The sequence below is a fragment of the Ambystoma mexicanum genome, chromosome 1p (genome assembly GCF_040938575.1).
Source record: "Ambystoma mexicanum isolate Mex_15411 chromosome 1p, UKY_AmexF1_1, whole genome shotgun sequence".
NCBI classification, from domain to species: domain Eukaryota; kingdom Metazoa; phylum Chordata; class Amphibia; order Caudata; family Ambystomatidae; genus Ambystoma; species Ambystoma mexicanum.
The window spans coordinates 407,807,541-407,819,791 of record NC_090921.1 but is presented as its reverse complement, the minus strand read 5'-3'; the positions used below and the strand labels follow the sequence as shown (position 1 = coordinate 407,819,791).

The 12,251-nt window shown below is 49.4% G+C and overlaps 1 protein-coding gene and 3 non-coding genes across 5 annotated transcripts in view; 3 read left to right on the top strand and 1 right to left on the bottom strand.

The window, feature by feature from the left end:
* The window catches only part of LOC138571570 (tetraspanin-33-like), a 935,706-nt gene that overhangs the window by 356,712 nt on the left and 566,743 nt on the right, over positions 1 to 12,251 (bottom strand). The gene's annotated exons all lie outside the window — the stretch shown is intronic.
* TRNAW-CCA (transfer RNA tryptophan (anticodon CCA)) lies at positions 1,236 to 1,307 on the top strand. Its single transcript has one exon. It is a non-coding gene; the product is annotated as a tRNA-Trp (tRNA).
* On the top strand, positions 2,130 to 2,203 carry TRNAN-GUU (transfer RNA asparagine (anticodon GUU)). Its single transcript has one exon. It is a non-coding gene; the product is annotated as a tRNA-Asn (tRNA).
* Positions 9,732 to 9,805, top strand: TRNAN-GUU (transfer RNA asparagine (anticodon GUU)). The gene has a single exon. It is a non-coding gene; the product is annotated as a tRNA-Asn (tRNA).

The window sequence follows — 12,251 nt, the reverse complement described above, 5'->3', positions numbered from 1 at the left end:
AGGGCTGGAAGTGGGAGATGTCCTTGTGAAGTTTTGCCTACAGCCAGCAAATGTGACTGCCTTGGGCTGACAATTTCCATGAAGACAAATTGGCTCTTCAAATGTCACTGGAGGTTTGTAGGTGAAACATAATATACATTGCTTTTGGTCAACCCGCACACATGTTTTGTTTTCCTGACATTTTTCGTGGAGCAGTGATATATTTTTTTCAATTTTTGACTTTATGAAACCATTTTTATTTGCACACACCTGTGCCGGCCGTTTTTGTTTTCAATGTGTACAAATCATGTTTTCCATGTGACAGGGATCTTTGATTCCTCCTTCATTTGCAAATTAAAATGCTGCTTGTCTGTTGGTCATGACGGGTAGGCCCCTTCCCACGTGGCTCTTTAATTTAACTTGAAAAACCACAACAAAGGCCATGCCGTTTTTGTTTCAGTGTTTAAAATCCTGCCATTCATGTGAAACAGACTTCTGTTCAGGGCCTTTAAATGCAACCCATAGGCAAAATACAGGCAAACCTCCTAATTTGCATATGGCTTGCTCCAACAGAAGTGATGTCACACAAAAGGACATTACAAGGAGCATCATCAGTTTTTGATACTTGGAGGAACCACGGAAGTGACTTAGAATGAGTTGCCATAAGTAAGCCAAGGGGCAAATAACTTTGTTGTGCAAAATACCCAAATTAGCACTATTATTATATATGGAGCACCTTTATAGTCATTAGGCCTTGTTTTATAATAGCATGATATAATAACATAAGCTATTAACATTGCCACACACCCTAACTAGGGGCCCCCTCTATTTCCAATCCCACTTAAAGCACTGGGTGGGAGTTATATAAAAGTGCAATATGAAATGGGTTACTGTTGCCGAGATAACCCCCATGTGAAAGATCATCTGTGGCACAGGTGCTTTTGTGTATTTTCCGGGGTTATGTAATATTTAGTATCCCGTGCATTTGCATCTCCCCCAGTCTTCGGCTGTTTCCGTCGCTGCAGGTCTAACCTGGGTAGTAATAAAGTGAAGCCTCTGCAGACCGAGCTGTGCTGAGCTGCGACCATTGGGGGGACTGGAAGGGCACGGGGCGCACAACATTACATAACACCGGCGGCCTGACTGTCATTTATCTCGCGCACAAGGCAGAGTGTGTTGGGCGTTATATATGTTGTGTCCATGTATGCGCCCTCAATGTCACCAGTCCACAGAGTGTGGGCACTTTCCTGAGGCGGGACCTCGTGGCGCAACGGTAGCGCGTCTGACTCCAGATCAGAAGGTTGCGTGTTCAAATCACGTCGGGGTCAAGTCTGCCTTGTTTTTTGTATCGCAATATGAAAATGTATTTATCGTAAATTGTGAGGTCGTTTTTAGCCAATACTGCACAAAAGTCATGCACAGACGTGTTCCTCTAGAAACGGACCCCGGTCTCTAACCATTGCTTCTTTTTTATTGTACACTTAGCCGGTAAGTATCACAGCTCCCCGCCCCCACCACCTCCCACCACCAGAGTCCCTGCCTTCAGGCAGCAATTATAAAAAAAAACGAAGGCATGCAGGAGTAATGGAGAGTTACACTCCCAGGAATAGGAGAGGCATGAACAAATGAAGGAATAGAAAAGGGTTCCAGTCGAGGAGGTTGATGCCCTCATATGCAAGCATTGGATGAGGAAGAGGGGCGTGGGGGTAATGGGGCAGATATGCCAAGGGCACGTTTTTTCTGTTTGTTTGCATACATGCCAACATTATCCACTCCATTTGGGAGGCAAAGTCCAGTTCTGGGTTTATAATGGGGACATCCACGACTACAAGTCCCAGAATGCAAAACGAAAACCTGGAATTGACTGGTGTCTCCCAAATGCAATGGATATTGTTCTCATAAATGTGTGTATCTGGTCGAATTGCCACCATTCTGAAAGGAGTTGTTGGACAAAGAGAAGAGGACACGTGGAAACTCAGACCAGGGTTTCATGGACTGGTTTGCACACGGGAGGAGCAGGAACGCACGTGTCTGTGTTGCTATAGGATCTCCATGCATTCCTAAACATCATACATATAAACAAGCTCTATATCCATGCGTGCTCTGCTATCACAGCGTGACATCTGCTCAGGAAACAATTGCTCTCGCCCGTCTCTGTGGCGCAATCGGTTAGCGCGTTCGGCTGTTAACCGAAAGGTTGGTGGTTCAAGCCCACCCAGGGACGAGTTCTTTTTTCTACCTCTTGGAGCCTCCCTTTTCCCCATTAAACAGCAACGTCGGATGCTGAGAGCAGAGAGGACCCACAATGACGCTGCCGCCATACTGATACACAAAGTATTTATAGCAGCGGGTGCGTCTGCACCCCAAACGGCTTTAACATCTGAAAACGGTTTGCTAATGGTGTAGGGGTGACCGGAAACATGTGGGCATGAGGGTGTGCGGCTGATATCTGTGCTCATAGACAATAGATGTGGCCTGACATGGCACCAATATCCCGCAACATGTGGTGGGCAGTGGGGCTCCTAGCAGCACTGTGCACTTCTCCCCTGGCACTGGGTGCAGCAGTACTGCCCTAAAATGCACCAACGGCCGGAGAGAAGGGCCCTATGAAAAAGCCTCTGTTCCTAGTGAGGGAATAGCTATCGCTCTGACATATAGGGCACAAAAGACCCCGCCGGCCACGCAGCCTTCTCTGATCTGGAGTCAGAGGCTTGCGCCACGAGGTCCCTTCACAGACATATAGCGCAATTGCAGGTACTAGGGACACTGATGCGGCAGGTAACCCAAGTACACATAAAATAACAAAGTATTCTGCCGCGGAAGCGAGAGCAGAGCAAAGCAGCCAGGGCGCAGCAGATGTAGGAAATACTCAAAAGCCACTGAGCCACAGATGATTCTTCACATAGGCCATGGTGGTGGCCAGGCCCGGCTGAAGATGTGTCGGGCCCATTGTACATGATGGTTGGCCATCTGAGGCTCCCGTGGTGGGGCATCAGGCCCGGCCTTAGGAAGGGGGCGAGCCGGGCGAACGCCCATGCCGCCACGCCCCCCGGGGCGCCTTTAGCCCCCCGCTCCAGGTCGGGGAGTCTTTCAAGGGTTCCCCCGAGCTAGCGTGGTGGGAGAAGGCACGCTGTTGCTGTTGGAAGTGCCTGCGCTCTTGATATCAAAAGGCGCCATTAGCCCCCAACCGCGCCAGCTCGGCAGAGTCTTTCAAGGGCTGAGCTGGCATGTTGGGAGAAGGCGTGGCAGGCGCTCATTGTTGTTGAATGCGCCTGCGGCAGCGGACCGCATTTAACAACAATAGGGTGCTAATGCACCCATTTATATCATTACCTCCTCGCTGCAGCGAGGAGGTAAAAAAAAAAGTGGCACATCCTGGCCCGCCCCTCCTCCTCTTCCCTCTCCATCTGTGCTTGCTGACCCTCCTTTAGCCACCCTCCCACCATCCTTCTTGTCCTTTCCTCTTTTCACCCCTGACGAGGTTGCTCGACAAGTCTGATCTATGAAAGCCTCTTCAAAACAGGTTCATCCCTGTTCCTCTAAAAGCATCAAGGACCACATTGACACCTTCGCTCCGGCCCTTGCTGATTTTTGTAACCACTCCTTTGCCTCTGGATCCTTCCCCTCCCGTCTGAAGCACTCCTTTGTGCATCCTCTTCTCAAGAAACCCACAGCTGATCCTTCTTGTCCAGCTAACTATCGCCCAATTTCCATTACTCCCTTTCTTGGCAAACTCCTGGAAAAGTTGGCCATCTCTCAGCTTTGACTTCATTCCAATTCTGTTGGCTGTCTCCATGACCACCAGTCTGGCTTCAGAGCTGCCAGAAGCATGGAAACTGCTCTCCTAAACATCCGTGAAGATCTGCTCACCTACCTTGACTCTAACATTCCCTCTGTCCTCATCCTCCTCGATCTCTATTCTGCCTTCGACACGGTCAACCATACCATCCTGCTCAACCGTCTCTGTGAAAACTTGGGTATCACTGATCAGGCTCTGGCCTGGCTGACCTCTTTCCTCTCAGATCGACCCTCCCAGGTCCAACTCTGGTCCTTCCTTTCATCTATCTTCCTCTCTACCTGTGGTGTTCCCCAGGGGTCTCACCTCTTGCCCTAGCTTTTCAACCAATACCTGGCTCTCGCCCACTGCATTGCCATTTTCTGCTCAAATTTCCAGTGCTACGCTGACGGCACTCAACTCATTTTCAGGCTGCCCTCTGCCACCTCCTCTCCCTCTCTCATCTCTGATTGCCTAACTGCCATTCAAGATTGGTGTGCCGCCAATGATCTTTGTCTGAATGCCAGCAAGACGGAGATCCTCCTCATCGGCAAACCTTCACCACCCTTTCCTCTCACTCTCTGGCCGGCCTCCCTTGGCACTTCTCCTACCCCCACCTGTGAGGCTAAGAACCTCGGGGTCATCTATGACTCCACCCTTTCCTTCTCCGCCCACATCTCTGAGGTCTCTAAAAAGTCAAATTTCAGACTGCACCTATTCAGAGGTACTCTGCCTTTCCTCTCCTTCCCCCAGAAGCTCATGGCATCTCAAGCTCTGGTTCTCTCTAGCTTGGACTATTGTAACAGCCTCTTTCTAAATCTACCTGCCTCTACTCTGCGCCCTCTGCAACTAATTCAGAACAGGACTGTGAGACTTGTCCTTGGCCTCAACCCCTGGGATCGTATCTCTCCAGCTCTGAAATCTCTTCACTGGCTCCCATTGGATGCAAGGATTATATTCAAAACCCTCTGCATTGTCCACAAGGCTTTCTGGGGCCTGGGTCCAAAATATCTTCAGCTATCCCTCCGCAAATACCTCCCCTCTCGAGCTCTTCACTCCTCTAACTCCAACTCACTCAGGGTCAGTCGTTTTTCTAGGAAACGAGCTGGGGGTAGATCTCTGTCTTCGGCTGGGGCCTCCTTCTGGAACAGCCTCCCTGTCACTCTAAAACTTGAGGAGAACCATCTCCGGTTCCAGAAGCACCTCAAGACCTTCCTCTTTTCTTCTGCCTTCGCTCCCCCTCTCCCCTGCTGATCTGTTCTCTCTTGGCACCATGCACCTGGCCACCCTCTGGCTTTTGGGCCCAGGTACCTGCTCATCCTGTCACCCTCCCGCACTGCTTCCGGGCCACCCCTTGCACTGGGGTCTGTATCTGTACCCATACAGCCCCCCCTTTTTCTTCCTGCACATATCGGACCTATCCTGTCTGCTGCCTTAAACCTAGCACTTGCAAATTTCTGGCTGCATTACCACTGTTTGTTGCCTTTATTATTTATTTATTGTTATTTATCTGTTTCTCCTCTGCTTCGCACTTTCCACCTCTCCCCCCCTTCCATGCACTTTTCCTCTCCCCCCTCTCCCATGCACTTGCGCGTTCTCAATGTCACTGGGCCAAGTAAGATCGCTGTTTTGTTCTCCCCTGTTCCCCTCCCTTGCCTTGTCGAGCTCTGAAACACTTGTGTACGAGCGCGATAGAAATAAAATATCAATCAATCAATCTTGTGATAATTGGTGGCTATTAAATGTATCTTTGTCACCGTTGTAATGTATGCACCCCCTGGGTGCCTCTGACTGTTTTTGCTCTAAGCAGGAGGTCCCTAACCACTATGGTTCTCCCTGCTTCTGTGCCTTTCCCCCGTTCTCCCCTGACGAGCTTTCCAGACAAGTCTGATCTATGAATGTCTTGTCAAAACAGGTTCACCCCAGCTCCTCCAAAACCATCAAGGACCACATCGACTCCCTGGCTCCTGCCCTGATCGACTTCTGCAACCATTCCTTCACCACTGGAGTCTTCCCGTCCTCCCTTGTGCACTCCCTTCGGCACCCTCTTCTTAAGAAACCCTCTACCGACCCGTCTTGCCTGGCCAACTATCGCTCAATCTCCATCACTCCTTTCCTTGCCAAACTCCTGGAAAAGCTGGCCATCTCCCAGCTTAATCATCACACTGAATCTGTTGGTTGCCTCCGTGACCATCAGTCTGGCTTCAGAGCTGCCAGAAGCATGGAAACTGCTCTCTTGAACATCCGTGAAGACCTGCTCTCCAACCTTGACTCCAACACCCCCTGTGTTTTCATCTTGCTTGATCTCTCTTTTGCCTTTGATACGGTCAACCATGCCATCCTGCTCAATCCTCTCCATGATAACCTGGGGATCACTGGTCAGGCCCTGGCATGGCTGAATTCTTTCCTCTCTGATCGACATTCCCCGGTTCAACTTGGGTCCTTCCTCTCCTTTATCTCTATCTCTACCTAGGGTGTTCCCTAGGGGTCTAACCTCTCTCCCTGGCTGTTCAACCAATACCTGGCACATCTTGCCAACTGCATTGCCATGCTCTATCCCAACTTCCAGTGCTATGCGGATGACACTCAACTCATTTTCAGCCACCTCTTCCCCCTCACTCATCTCTGATTGTCTGTCCGCCATCCAGGAGTGGTGTGCTGCCAATGATCTCTTTCTTAATGCCAGAAAGACTGAGACTCTCCTCATCAGCACACCCACTCCCTGTCATTTTCTGGCCGGACTCTCTGGGCCCTCTTCCTGCTCCCACCTGTGAGGCTAAAAACCTCGGGATCATCATCGACTCCACACTCTCCTTCTCTCCTCACATCTCTGACGTCTCTAAGAAGTCACACTACCAGCTGCACCTCCTTAGAGGTATTCTTCTTTTCCTCTCTTTCCCCCAGAAGCTCACTGTCTCCAGAGCTCTGGTCCTCTCTAGGCTGGACTATTGCAACAACCTCTTTCTAAATCTGCCTGCAATAATCCCTGCCACTAGGATTGGGCAGTTACCCTTCTCTCTCCTCCCAAACCTACCCTCCAAGTCAGGATTGGTTTAGGGGTGTGGAGCAACATATGGCAATTCCCAATTGTAATCGCCCTTTGTTCTCCTTTCACCTTTTTGGCAAAAACGATTTATGTATCACAACTTCATAATTTTACTAGCAACTGCCATACTAAACATATATTCTGTTTCAGCTAATCATGGGGAATTAGATAAGCGGCCACAAAATCCGTATCATGTAGCATGGCCATGTGGCACCTTTCTGTCATTTCCATAAAAATACAACAGTTATGAATATGTAAGTTATTAAGCACATCCCTAATTTCAATGTCCACCGCTCACCAACTCTCACATTTGGAACATGTTCAGATCAGCCAGAAACCTAATTTAACTGGCCCTTACAGTTCTCAGAGTTACAAGAAGATGAATTGGATATCCCCAAAATAGCCTGGAAATTACATAAGTTTCCATAGATGAAATCCATCCGCCTTATAATGGCTGTTAAAAAGGCCTAAATGATAATAGTCCTTTTAAATGAATTATGAATCTTCATGTGGGACAAATGGCCCTGACTCCTGCCTTCCGGCCCTTTGTTTTCACTGGCTCAGCCTGTGGCCAGAGTTTTTTTTTATCAGTCTCCTTTGTGCTGGAAGCTGGCTCCTTGAAGTGGGTGCCCCCATTTTCACAAATATTAGTCAAGCTCAAGCCAGGGGGTAACTTTTCTTGAAGTCAATGCTTTCAGAGCCAACAAGTCTGGAGAACACTGAATTTCGAAGCCTTAAGCAGGACATATTTATTGTGGTTTGTCATTAGATGGGACATGTGACATCCAGGCTGGAAGTGGGAGATGTCCTTGTGAAGTTTTGCCTACAGCCAGCAAATGTGACTGCCTTGGGCTGACAATTTCCATGAAGACAAATTGGCTCTTCAAATGTCACTGGAGGTTTGTAGGTGAAACATAATATACATTGCTTTTGGTCAACCCGCACACATGTTTTGTTTTCCTGACATTTTTCGTTGAGCAGTGATATATTTTTTTCAATTTTTGACTTTATGAAACCATTTTTATTTGCACACACCTGTGCCGGCCGTTTTTGTTTTCAATGTGTACAAATCATGTTTTCCATGTGACAGGGATCTTTGATTCCTCCTTCATTTGTAAATTAAAATGCTGCTTGTCTGTTGGTCATGACGGGTAGGCCCCTTCCCACGTGGCTCTTTAATTTAACTTGAAAAACCACAACAAAGGCCATGCCGTTTTTGTTTCAGTGTTTAAAATCCTGCCATTCATGTGAAACAGACTTCTGTTCAGGGCCTTTAAATGCAACCCATAGGCAAAATACAGGCAAACCTCCTAATTTGCATATGGCTTGCTCCAACAGAAGTGATGTCACACAAAAGGACATTACAAGGAGCATCATCAGTTTTTGATACTTGGAGGAACCACGGAAGTGACTTAGAATGAGTTGCCATAAGTAAGCCAAGGGGCAAATAACTTTGTTGTGCAAAATACCCAAATTAGCACTATTATTATATATGGAGCACCTTTATAGTCATTAGGCCTTGTTTTATAATAGCATGATATAATAACATAAGCTATTAACATTGCCACACACCCTAACTAGGGGCCCCCCTCTATTTCCAATCCCACTTAAAGCACTGGGTGGGAGTTATATAAAAGTGCAATATGAAATGGGTTACTGTTGCCGAGATAACCCCCATGTGAAAGATCATCTGTGGCACAGGTGCTTTTGTGTATTTTCCGGGGTTATGTAATATTTAGTATCCCGTGCATTTGCATCTCCCCCAGTCTTCGGCTGTTTCCGTCGCTGCAGGTCTAACCTGGGTAGTAATAAAGTGAAGCCTCTGCAGACCGAGCTGTGCTGAGCTGCGACCATTGGGGGGACTGGAAGGGCACGGGGCGCACAACATTACATAACACCGGCGGCCTGACTGTCATTTATCTCGCGCACAAGGCAGAGTGTGTTGGGCGTTATATATGTTGTGTCCATGTATGCGCCCTCAATGTCACCAGTCCACAGAGTGTGGGCACTTACCTGAGGCGGGACCTCGCGGCGCAACGGTAGCGCGTCTGACTCCAGATCAGAAGGTTGCATGTTGAAATCACGTCGGGGTCAAGTCTGCCTTGTTTTTTGTATCGCAATATGAAAATGTATTTATCGTAAATTGTGAGGTCGTTTTTAGCCAATACTGCACAAAAGTCATGCACAGACGTGTTCCTCTAGAAACGGACCCCGGTCTCTAACCATTGCTTCTTTTTTATTGTACACTTAGCCGGTAAGTATCACAGCCCCCCGCCCCCACCACCTCCCACCACCTCCCACCACCTCCCACCACCAGAGTCCCTGCCTTCAGGCAGCAATTATAAAAAAAAACGAAGGCATGCAGGAGTAAGGGAGAGTTACACTCCCAGGAATAGGAGAGGCATGAACAAATGAAGGAATAGAAAAGGGTTCCTGTCGAGGAGGTTGATGCCCTCATATGCAAGCATTGGATGAGGAAGAGGGGCGTGGGGGTAATGGGGCAGATATGCCAAGGGCACGTTTTTTCTGTTTGTTTGCATACATGCCAACATTATCCACTCCATTTGGGAGGCAAAGTCCAGTTCTGGGTTTATAATGGGGACATCCACGACTACAAGTCCCAGAATGCAAAACGAAAACCTGGAATTGACTGGTGTCTCCCAAATGCAATGGATATTGTTCTCATAAATGTGTGTATCTGGTCGAATTGCCACCATTCTGAAAGGAGTTGTTGGACAAAGAGAAGAGGACACGTGGAAACTCAGACCAGGGTTTCATGGACTGGTTTGCACACGGGAGGAGCAGGAACGCACGTGTCTGTGTTGCTATAGGATCTCCATGCATTCCTAAACATCATACATATAAACAAGCTCTATATCCATGCGTGCTCTGCTATCACAGCGTGACATCTGCTCAGGAAACATTCTGCCCGTCTCTGTGGCGCAATCGGTTAGCGCGTTCGGCTGTTAACCGAAAGGTTGGTGGTTCAAGCCCACCCAGGGACGAGTTCTTTTTCTACCTCTTGGAGCCTCCCTTTTCCCCATTAAACAGCAACGTCGGATGCTGAGAGCAGAGAGGACCCACAATGACGCTGCCTCCATACTGATACACAAAGTATTTATAGCAGCGGGTGCGTCTGCACCCCAAACGGCTTTAACATCTGAAAACGGTTTGCTAATGGTGTAGGGGTGACCGGAAACATGTGGGCATGAGGGTGTGCGGCTGATATCTGTGCTCATAGACAATAGATGTGGCCTGACATGGCACCAATATCCCGCAACATGTGGTGGGCAGTGGGGCTCCTAGCAGCACTGTGCACTTCTCCCCTGGCACTGGGTGCAGCAGTACTGCCCTAAAATGCACCAACGGCCGGAGAGAAGGGCCCTATGAAAAAGCCTCTGTTCCTAGTGAGGGAATAGCTATCGCTCTGACATATAGGGCACAAAAGACCCCGCCGGCCACGCAGCCTTCTCTGATCTGGAGTCAGAGGCTTGCGCCACGAGGTCCCTTCACAGACATATAGCGCAATTGCAGGTACTAGGGACACTGATGCGGCAGGTAACCCAAGTACACATAAAATAACAAAGTATTCTGCCGCGGAAGCGAGAGCAGAGCAAAGCAGCCAGGGCGCAGCAGATGTAGGAAATACTCAAAAGCCACTGAGCCACAGATGATTCTTCACATAGGCCATGGTGGTGGCCAGGCCCGGCTGAAGATGTGTCGGGCCCATTGTACATGATGGTTGGCCATCTGAGGCTCCCGTGGTGGGGCATCAGGCCCGGCCTTAGGAAGGGGGCGAGCCGGGCGAACGCCCATGCCGCCACGCCCCCCGGGGCGCCTTTAGCCCCCCGCTCCAGGTCGGGGAGTCTTTCAAGGGTTCCCCCGAGCTAGCGTGGTGGGAGAAGGCACGCTGTTGCTGTTGGAAGCGCCTGCGCTCTTGATATCAAAAGGCGCCATTAGCCCCCAACCGCGCCAGCTCGGCAGAGTCTTTCAAGGGCTGAGCTGGCATGTTGGGAGAAGGCGTGGCAGGCGCTCATTGTTGTTGAATGCGCCTGCGGCAGCGGACCGCATTTAACAACAATAGGGTGCTAATGCACCCATTTATATCATTACCTCCTCGCTGCAGCGAGGAGGTAAAAAAAAAAAGTGGCACATCCTGGCCCGCCCCTCCTCCTCTTCCCTCTCCATCTGTGCTGGCTGACCCTCCTTTAGCCACCCTCCCACCATCCTTCTTGTCCTTTCCTCTTTTCACCCCTGACGAGGTTGCTCGACAAGTCTGATCTATGAAAGCCTCTTCAAAACAGGTTCATCCCTGTTCCTCTAAAAGCATCAAGGACCACATTGACACCTTCGCTCCGGCCCTTGCTGATTTTTGTAACCACTCCTTTGCCTCTGGATCCTTCCCCTCCCGTCTGAAGCACTCCTTTGTGCATCCTCTTCTCAAGAAACCCACAGCTGATCCTTCTTGTCCAGCTAACTATCGCCCAATTTCCATTACTCCCTTTCTTGGCAAACTCCTGGAAAAGTTGGCCATCTCTCAGCTTTGACTTCATTCCAATTCTGTTGGCTGTCTCCATGACCACCAGTCTGGCTTCAGAGCTGCCAGAAGCATGGAAACTGCTCTCCTAAACATCCGTGAAGATCTGCTCACCTACCTTGACTCTAACGTTCCCTCTGTCCTCATCCTCCTCGATCTCTATTCTGCCTTCGACACGGTCAACCATACCATCCTGCTCAACCGTCTCTGTGAAAACTTGGGTATCACTGATCAGGCTCTGGCCTGGCTGACCTCTTTCCTCTCAGATCGACCCTCCCAGGTCCAACTTGGGTCCTTCCTTTCATCTATCTTCCTCTCTACCTGTGGTGTTCCCCAGGGGTCTCACCTCTTGCCCTAGCTTTTCAACCAATACCTGGCTCTCGCCCACTGCATTGCCATTTTCTGCTCAAATTTCCAGTGCTACGCTGACGGCACTCAACTCATTTTCAGGCTGCCCTCTGCCACCTCCTCTCCCTCTCTCATCTCTGATTGCCTAACTGCCATTCAAGATTGGTGTGCCGCCAATGATCTTTGTCTGAATGCCAGCAAGACGGAGATCCTCCTCATCGGCAAACCTTCACCACCCTTTCCTCTCACTCTCTGGCCGGCCTCCCTTGGCACTTCTCCTACCCCCACCTGTGAGGCTAAGAACCTCGGGGTCATCTATGACTCCACCCTTTCCTTCTCCGCCCACATCTCTGAGGTCTCTAAAAAGTCAAATTTCAGACTGCACCTATTCAGAGGTACTCTGCCTTTCCTCTCCTTCCCCCAGAAGCTCATGGCATCTCAAGCTCTGGTTCTCTCTAGCTTGGACTATTGTAACAGCCTCTTTCTAAATCTACCTGCCTCTACTCTGCGCCCTCTGCAACTAATTCAGAACAGGACTGTGAGACTTGTCCTTGGCCTCAACCCCT